Genomic DNA, 7,714 nt, shown 5'->3' on the forward strand with positions numbered 1-7,714 from the left:
AGCCAGCTCACTCACATCTGCAGGTCAGCTGGTGATTGGCTTTGGTTAGAGTGCCTCTGCTCCACGTGCTTCTCATCCTCCAGCAGGCTAGCCCCAGCGTGTTCTCACGATGGTTGATGAAGTACAAGAGCATGTGCAGATCTGTGCTAGTGCTTTCTCAAGCTTCCATTTGGATTATATTTTTTCACACTTTGTTGGTCAAAGCTGGTCACTAGACTGGTCCAGACTCACAGGGTAGGGGAATAGGTTGCACATCTTTAGTGAGGAACTTCATAGTTACAGGCGAAGGGTGTGGATACTTGGAGGATGAAGAATTATAGCTATTAATAAAATAAATCTTTCACAAGTAGGTTAAGTTAACCCAAATTTTATAGGGAAACTGAGGCTTATATAGTCCTCTCGCCCCAAAATGGTGGTAGAGTTGCATTTCAATCCATGCTCTCTCAAGTTCTACCTCACATTTACATTATCATCATCCTAATTTCGAGGAACACCGATACCCTATGAATGTCAGAGATACAAGTACCACACTCCAAGCTGAAAACCTTGAGACAATTTTTTTCCCTCTTCTAGAAATTGGAGATATAGTAAAGAAAATGAATCTCTTCAATAAAAACACTGGATATTATAAATGGAAGTGGAGAGCAAGGGGTGAGAAACCCTAGAGTAAAGAGACACACGTGAGCACTAAATGGAAGGAAGTAGAAAATTTTTCCCAAAGAGGTGATGTTTGAGTAGACTTGGAAGGTGACAGGAGGTCACTGAGAAGAGAAGAGGGGAAGGGGCATCATGGCAGAGAAATCAGTGTGAGCAGATTTATAGAGGTGAGAAACAGAACAGAGCTTTCAGAATTGGGCTGAATGCTCTGTACTCCTAGAGCACAGGTTCTCATACTTTAGTGCATCAGAGTTACCTGGGATCCTTCATTAAAAGACATCTCAGGGATTTACCTTCATGGGTTCAGATTTAGCCTGTCTGGCCCAGAGGCCAGGATTTACCTTTTTACCAAGGAGCTCAGTGACTCTGATGCAGGTGGCACATAAACTCATAGTTTGAGAGACACTCTACCTGTGAGGTGACAGTAGCAGAGAGAAGATGGGAGATAATGTGGTCAAGTATCTGGGTTTGGATTAAGAAAGATCTGGAAGGACCTTTTCAAGGTACTGTTCGAGAACTTTCAAAAGGTCTTGAAGGCCATGTTGAGGGATTTTGAGCACAGTCTCTATGCAGGGAGGACCTCTGAATTGTTAAATCAGGAGAATATTATCATCAGGCTCAAATGTTCACTGCCTTCACATTGTGGTCAGATTAGAATGGGGAGAAATCTGAGTAAGAGACATTACTTAGGAGGTGATGGTAATAGATCAGGTGAGTCACCATCAGGGATTCAGGTGATGCTGGCATATCAAATAATTTGTTCCTGGCCATAGCTGTAAGTTGAATGTACTCAGTAATTTTGTGCTGAATGAATGTTTTAAATGTACAACGTGCATATTTGGAGTTGGGGAGATTAAAGACTTTCGCAGCATCAGAAGTACTCACAAAGTGGAATTGAACATACAATTGGTGGACCCTAATTTTTGGTGAGTTTGACGTTGATGGCACGTATTCATTCAGAAATGAATCCCCTTACCTGGATTTAACCTCCTTTCAATACCATCTTCTTGGAGGGAGCATAGCTCCTTTATTGAAAGATCGTTAAACATACGCATCTCCTTCCAAGATTAATTAGGCGATCTCTCTGGGTACATTCTATTAACCTGTAATTAGACTGTAAAGATACTCACGCTCCATGACACACATTTTAATTGCACCTCACTGTGTACTGATATGACACACACCACTGGAAAACAAGGCAGGAGGAAGAAACCTGGCTGCAGAGAAAAAAGCGGCTTTGGCTCCTGGGCTGCATTTCCAGGCAAGGCAGCTCTGGCTCCCTGTCTCCCTTTATCCAGTGCCTTCTGGAAGACTCTCCTGTGAAAGACAGCAGGAGGCAGGATTCAGGTGTCTGGATGTTGTGCAAAATAATTTGGCTCTGCTCCATCAAACAGGTTTATTTGTACCTTTCTTAAGTTCCTCCTCTTGCCCTCTGTGTATTTCTGGTAAGAACCAATGATTTTGGATGCATTTACCACTAATAATAAAGAACTTTGGGAACAGCAGGACAAGAATTCGTTCCCCATTTTACAGATGCAAAAACTAGGACTTGGCAACAGGATCAGAATCTGGCTCTTCTGGTTTCTAGTCCAATTCCATTCTAGAATGCTCTTGTCTGCCTAAACCGGGCAGGTGAGTGTAAATCCCAGACCATGCTCTTAGAAGCTGTGTAATGGGATAGGTTATCTTCCCAACCCTCCTCCACTTACTTATTGAAGGGGCATTTCCTGAGCACCCGTGAACCACAGTATTAGAGTTAATGCTTTGCGGAAGCCTCAGTTCCTGTCCTCATTGAGTTTACAGTCTAATACCAATTAATGACACTTTTGATGAGTGCTGGAATTACAAATGAGAACTATAAGTTGTTGTGAACATTCTCATCCGTCAAAATGCAAATGTTCCCTATCTCACCAGGACTCCCTGTTTCTGCTCTTACAAGCATGTATGATGGTGACGTTTTTTGTTGCAAAGCAAGGGATTCAGAAAAGCAGTATGAGAAGGTTAGCAGGGAGGAAGAGAACTGAGTTCAATGGTGCTCCCCAAAATATATGAACATGTCTTTGCCCCCAGACACTGTGAATGGAAAAGGGTCTTTTCAGATGTATAATAACTAAGGATGTCAAGATAAGATTATCCAGGATTATACAAGTGATCCCTAAATCCAATGACAAATGTCCTTATATGAGACAGAAGAGGAGAGACACAAAGACGGGAAGGTTATGTGAAGATAGAGGCAGAGATTTGAGCGAGGTATCCATGGTCAGTGAACACCTGGAGCCACCATAAGCTGGGAGAAGCAAGAAACTTTCTCCCCTAGAGACTTCAGAGGGAGTCAGGCCCTATGACATCTTGATTTTGGACTCCTAGCCTCCAAACCCCTGATAGAATAATAAATTTGTGTTATAAGCTATCCGCTTTGTGATAATAGGTTAAGGCAGCCTGAGGACACAAATCCAAGAGCCAGGGCAGGCAGGACAGGCACTGCAGGAGGCCAGCAGGCACATTGCAGGCAGCATTTAGGGGGGCACTCACTCAGGTCATGTGAGCACAAGGGTGGCTATTGCAGGAACATGACAGTGAACCCCAGGCACCTAATTCGACTCCGTGCATGGAAGGATCTACACATGGTAGATGCTCAGGAGATGTCCCTTTGATTTTATCTTTTTGTTATTGACTCCCTTCACTGTCTGTGTCCATCATATGATTTTTGGAGAGAAAGGAAAGCCAGCGATAGTTAAGTGTTCAACTTTTAACATGCCAACCTGACCTCAATTCTGAAAATTTTTTCTGAGATAAGGGACATAATTCTCATTTCAGAGGTGAGAAACTGAGGCAGGTGATGGGTGACTTTTCCTTGTGTTGGACTTAGGGCTAAAACCCAGATGTCTGTGACTCCAGCCCAGCTACCTCAAATGGTTAAGTTTGTTAGCCCTTGACTCACCCACAGGCTTGGAATTTCTGCTTTCTTTCTGATCACCTGCTAATGTGCTATTCACTCTTTTTGATCTGGAGTAAGATATTCTGCCTTCGGTTGGCTTTTGGTCTAGTAAAGGGGGTAAGAGCTAGAATAAACCATTTAATGTAAAGAAAGGAAGAAAAAGATAAATATTAAATAGAAGAATGAAAAATAATGAGGGGATGCCTGGATGTGGAACCCTGCATCTTGGTAAATAGGAACATACAACCACATAGTCCAAGTGGGAAATGCCCTTGTTTACACATGAATTCATTTGATCCAAGGCTACTTCTACTTCAGTTGGACCACGAAGCTGTCTTCTAGCTCTTTTTCGGTTGAGCTTCGGTATTTAAAATATCTTCAAAGCAAGCTAGGAAATAACTTTCCATTTTGCCAATGTTTGCTTTTCAGTGTTTTGAATGAATCTTCTTTGCAAACTGCTAAGCTAATTGAACCACCACCATTTCAGCTGAAAAAACATTCTGCCTTGCCAAAGCACATTTACTTGTGTACTCAACCTCACCAATGAGGGGGGCCAGAGCTAGGGGAAATAATTGTTTTTGGCCTAAATGCCAGGTGCAGAATAAAAAGGATTTTTTTTTTTTTGATTTGTTCTCTTTTGGGGAGGATGGGGGCTGACATTTGAAGGGCCTACTTCACACTCCTGAGAGATATTTTTCTTGGTTCAGAAATGCAAAGAATGAGTAGCTCAGAGAAGTCAAGTGACTTGCCCAAGGTTATAGACAGAAGGGTTGCTGTCAGGTCCCAGCCCAGGTTGTCTCATCTAGCAATAGCACATCAGCTCAGGCCATAGGCTAACCGTTCAAAGACTAGGGGAATTTAATTTCTTCCCTGATATCTGTGATTTGATTCAGTGAAAAAAACTAAAATTTAAACTCAGTTGTATAACACTGCTGTGCCCTTATTTGATAATGTCCTATGTTCCAAATATGCCATTCAGCAATTGCCAAAAAAAAAAAAATCTCTAAAAATACACTCTAAAGGAACATCAAAACTTTTCATGAATCAGATTCATTTGAGCAACGTATTACCTACCCTTAAAAAAAAATCCAACTTATTCACTTGACAGATTTATAAAACTAGGTTATTTCACCATAAAATCAGGTACTGTATATGTGCTATGGTTCTAGAAATGTGCTGGTGGATAGTCAGATTCTTCTTCCCGAGTTCAAAACAGAACTTAGGGACAAAGGGACTAAGATGCATCACAATGGGACTAAGATGAGGTATAAGTCACCTTTGTCTTAAGAGCAGCAAAGGGAAATTGACACTTGGCAATGGAGAGATGGGATGCTGAACTGGAATTCACTTTGAAAAAATACTTTTTTTAAAAAAATGAAAATTGTGTTCAGCTCAAAGCTGAGCTTTTTTTTTCTTTCTATTTTTTCCCCCCCAAAATGCATTTTATTTGTTTTAAGTCCATGTAATAAGGAGAGCTGGGCTACCCAGGTGACACTAGTTGGAACAAAGAGAAAACTGTGGTCTATAATTAAGACATTGAGGCATCTGCACACATGGGTCAAAACCTCTCCCTGTTTGTACGATGTGTTCCATAAAGGTTGTATGAAGGAATGTTAAAGTACTTTGGGAACACAACTTTGTGGGCACCTTGCCCACACAGACAACTTGTGCAACAAAACCCATCCCTCATATAGGTAAGACCAGTTATCAGGTCTTCTTAAATGTGTGACTCCGGTGCTGTAATCCTGGGCCCCATAACACCAAACCCCTCTCCTTGTGAGGGCAATGTGAGGCTGGGTCCTCCCATGAGGGACCAGGGCTTTGTCCAGGGAGGAGATGGGTTCTGGTAGTAATGGCCATAAAATGAGTCCAGGTTCCCACTCACATTCAGTATAAAATCAGTGCTGTGGTTCTAGTGAAAAGAGCCCCCAAAGGACAGCCTTCTCCTATACCTTGTGACAAGAGTGACAAGGCCCCAGCCAAGACCATTTCTGAGCCGGAGGTTGTAGTCTGGGCCTGAACTTCTGAGGCTCCTCCCTTCTTTTTATTCCATTGGGGCTGCCTTCTTCCTTCCAAGAGTCAGCAGTCTGTTACTTTCAAGGCACTCAACAGTCACATCCCATCCCCAGATGAGTGAGAAGGCTTCCCCCAGACTCATGACTAGGCCTCTGCCTTAGGAATGAAAGTTCATCCAAAGTGAACTTACCCCTTAATATGGTAGATGCGTGTCTGTCTGTCAAGTTTACTTATAAAAGGTGATACCCAGATCTGTCAGTCAGCACAGGGCCATTGCCTAAGATCAGCATCATCTCCCTGGATTGACCCCCCACTGCCTGCTGAGACCAAGTGCCCTCTGGCAGGGCCCACATCAGTTCTACCTTTGGATGGTTCCTCCCTGGCCCCCATCCCTAAGGGGGCTGGCCTAGTGAAGTGGCCCCTGACAGATGCCCATTGAGGGAAATGCCACCACTGGGGGCTTCCCCAACAGCCACCAAACTCAGTCTGGCCTGCAGGATGAGTGGAGCAGGGCCCTGGTCACCTCTCTAAGCCTGCAGCTCACTGCTGTCCCCTCCCAGAAATATGGGCAAAGGAAGTGAGCTTGGGTTGAGGGTGTGTGTGTCTTGGTGGTTTTCAGAGGGTGTGCGGGACGGCATGAGACTGGGACATCCATTGCGAGTAAGCAGAAATCACAACTCTGTGGTTCTGAGTGGAGACACACCAGCCTTCCTAATATGAAGCTTCACTGAGATTCTCTGTCCTGTCGGCCTGTTCACGTCCCTTTCTGTACACATGTGTCCACCTGTGCGTGAGTTTTGGATCCTGCACTTTCTGTACCCACTTAACTCCCACTCTTCAGAACTCAAGGGAAGAATCCTTTAACCTCAAAGGACATGGGAAATAGTCCACACTCTGTCAGCCTGGATGTAGCTCCTAAGTTCCACCACGTCATCCCTGTTTTTCTCACGGAGAGGGTGGCTCATTCCCACTCCTTTGCCCAAAGTGAGAACTCACTCCTTCTTCCCCAGACACCTCTCCCTCACGTGTCTGGCTGCCTCTGTCAGGAGCTCTCTGGAGACTCCCAGTCAGGGGCCCAAGGCCTGGCCTCCTTAGGAGAGGGCTCCACCTCCACTGGAACAAACCTTCTTGCCCATCTTGGAAAGCTCCCTGCCTAGGAGTAAAGCAAAACTCAGGGAAAACAAGCATCCTAAGTCACCCAGCAAGGTCATGGAAACCTGAAACTCTTCCTGCCCCTCCTGCAATCCTGACAGGCCCATGTCCTGTGAGAAGCCACTGGCAATCCCACTCGCAGGGCTCCCCCCACAAGCAGGAAAGTGACTGGTCCAAGGGGCAGTGACTGGATGAAGCTGGCAAGGTTGAGCTTTCTAATGTTTGAAATTTACCTAGGTTTGGGCAAACACCATCTGATATTTTGAAGTTAAATGAACTTTTCTATAAATCGGTAGGTTTTGATATATGAGTGGACGAATGACATAGCCAAGAATTATCTGTGTCCCCAACACACAACACTCAACTTGGTACTCGGCATGTGGAATGTAGTTAATAAAGCTTACTGAACAAAAATGAGGTTATATTTAAGTGGTTCGGTAACTGAATATTGGGTGGGTCAAAAGGTTCATTCGTTTTTTTCCCTAAGGTGGCTCTAGTAGCATTTAGTTGTCTTTAACTTCATTGGAAGCAATTTTGTTAGATTGTATGTGACAGCTGTCATATCAGTGTGCTTTTTAAAAAAAGGCTTATCAAAATTGGTGAATTTTTGTGTAGCCATTTTAATATTGAAGATGGAAGAAAAAAGCAACATTTTTGGCATATTATGCTTTATTATTTCAAGAAAGCTAAAAACTCAACTGAAACACACAAAAAGATTTGTGCAGTTTATGGAGACGGTGCTGTGACTGATCGAACGTGTCAAAAGTGGTTCACAAAGTTTCGTGCTGGAGATTTCTCACTGGACCATGCTCCACGGTCAGGTAGACCAGTTGAAGTTGATAGCGATCAAATTGAAATAATAATTGAGTGCAATGAACGTTATACCACCCGGGAGATAGCCGACATACTCAAAATATCCAAATCAAGTGTTGAAAATCATTTGCACCAGCT

The sequence above is a fragment of the Lipotes vexillifer genome, unplaced genomic scaffold (genome assembly GCF_000442215.2).
Source record: "Lipotes vexillifer unplaced genomic scaffold, Lipotes_vexillifer_v1.1 scaffold1299, whole genome shotgun sequence".
NCBI classification, from domain to species: Eukaryota; Metazoa; Chordata; class Mammalia; order Artiodactyla; family Lipotidae; genus Lipotes; species Lipotes vexillifer.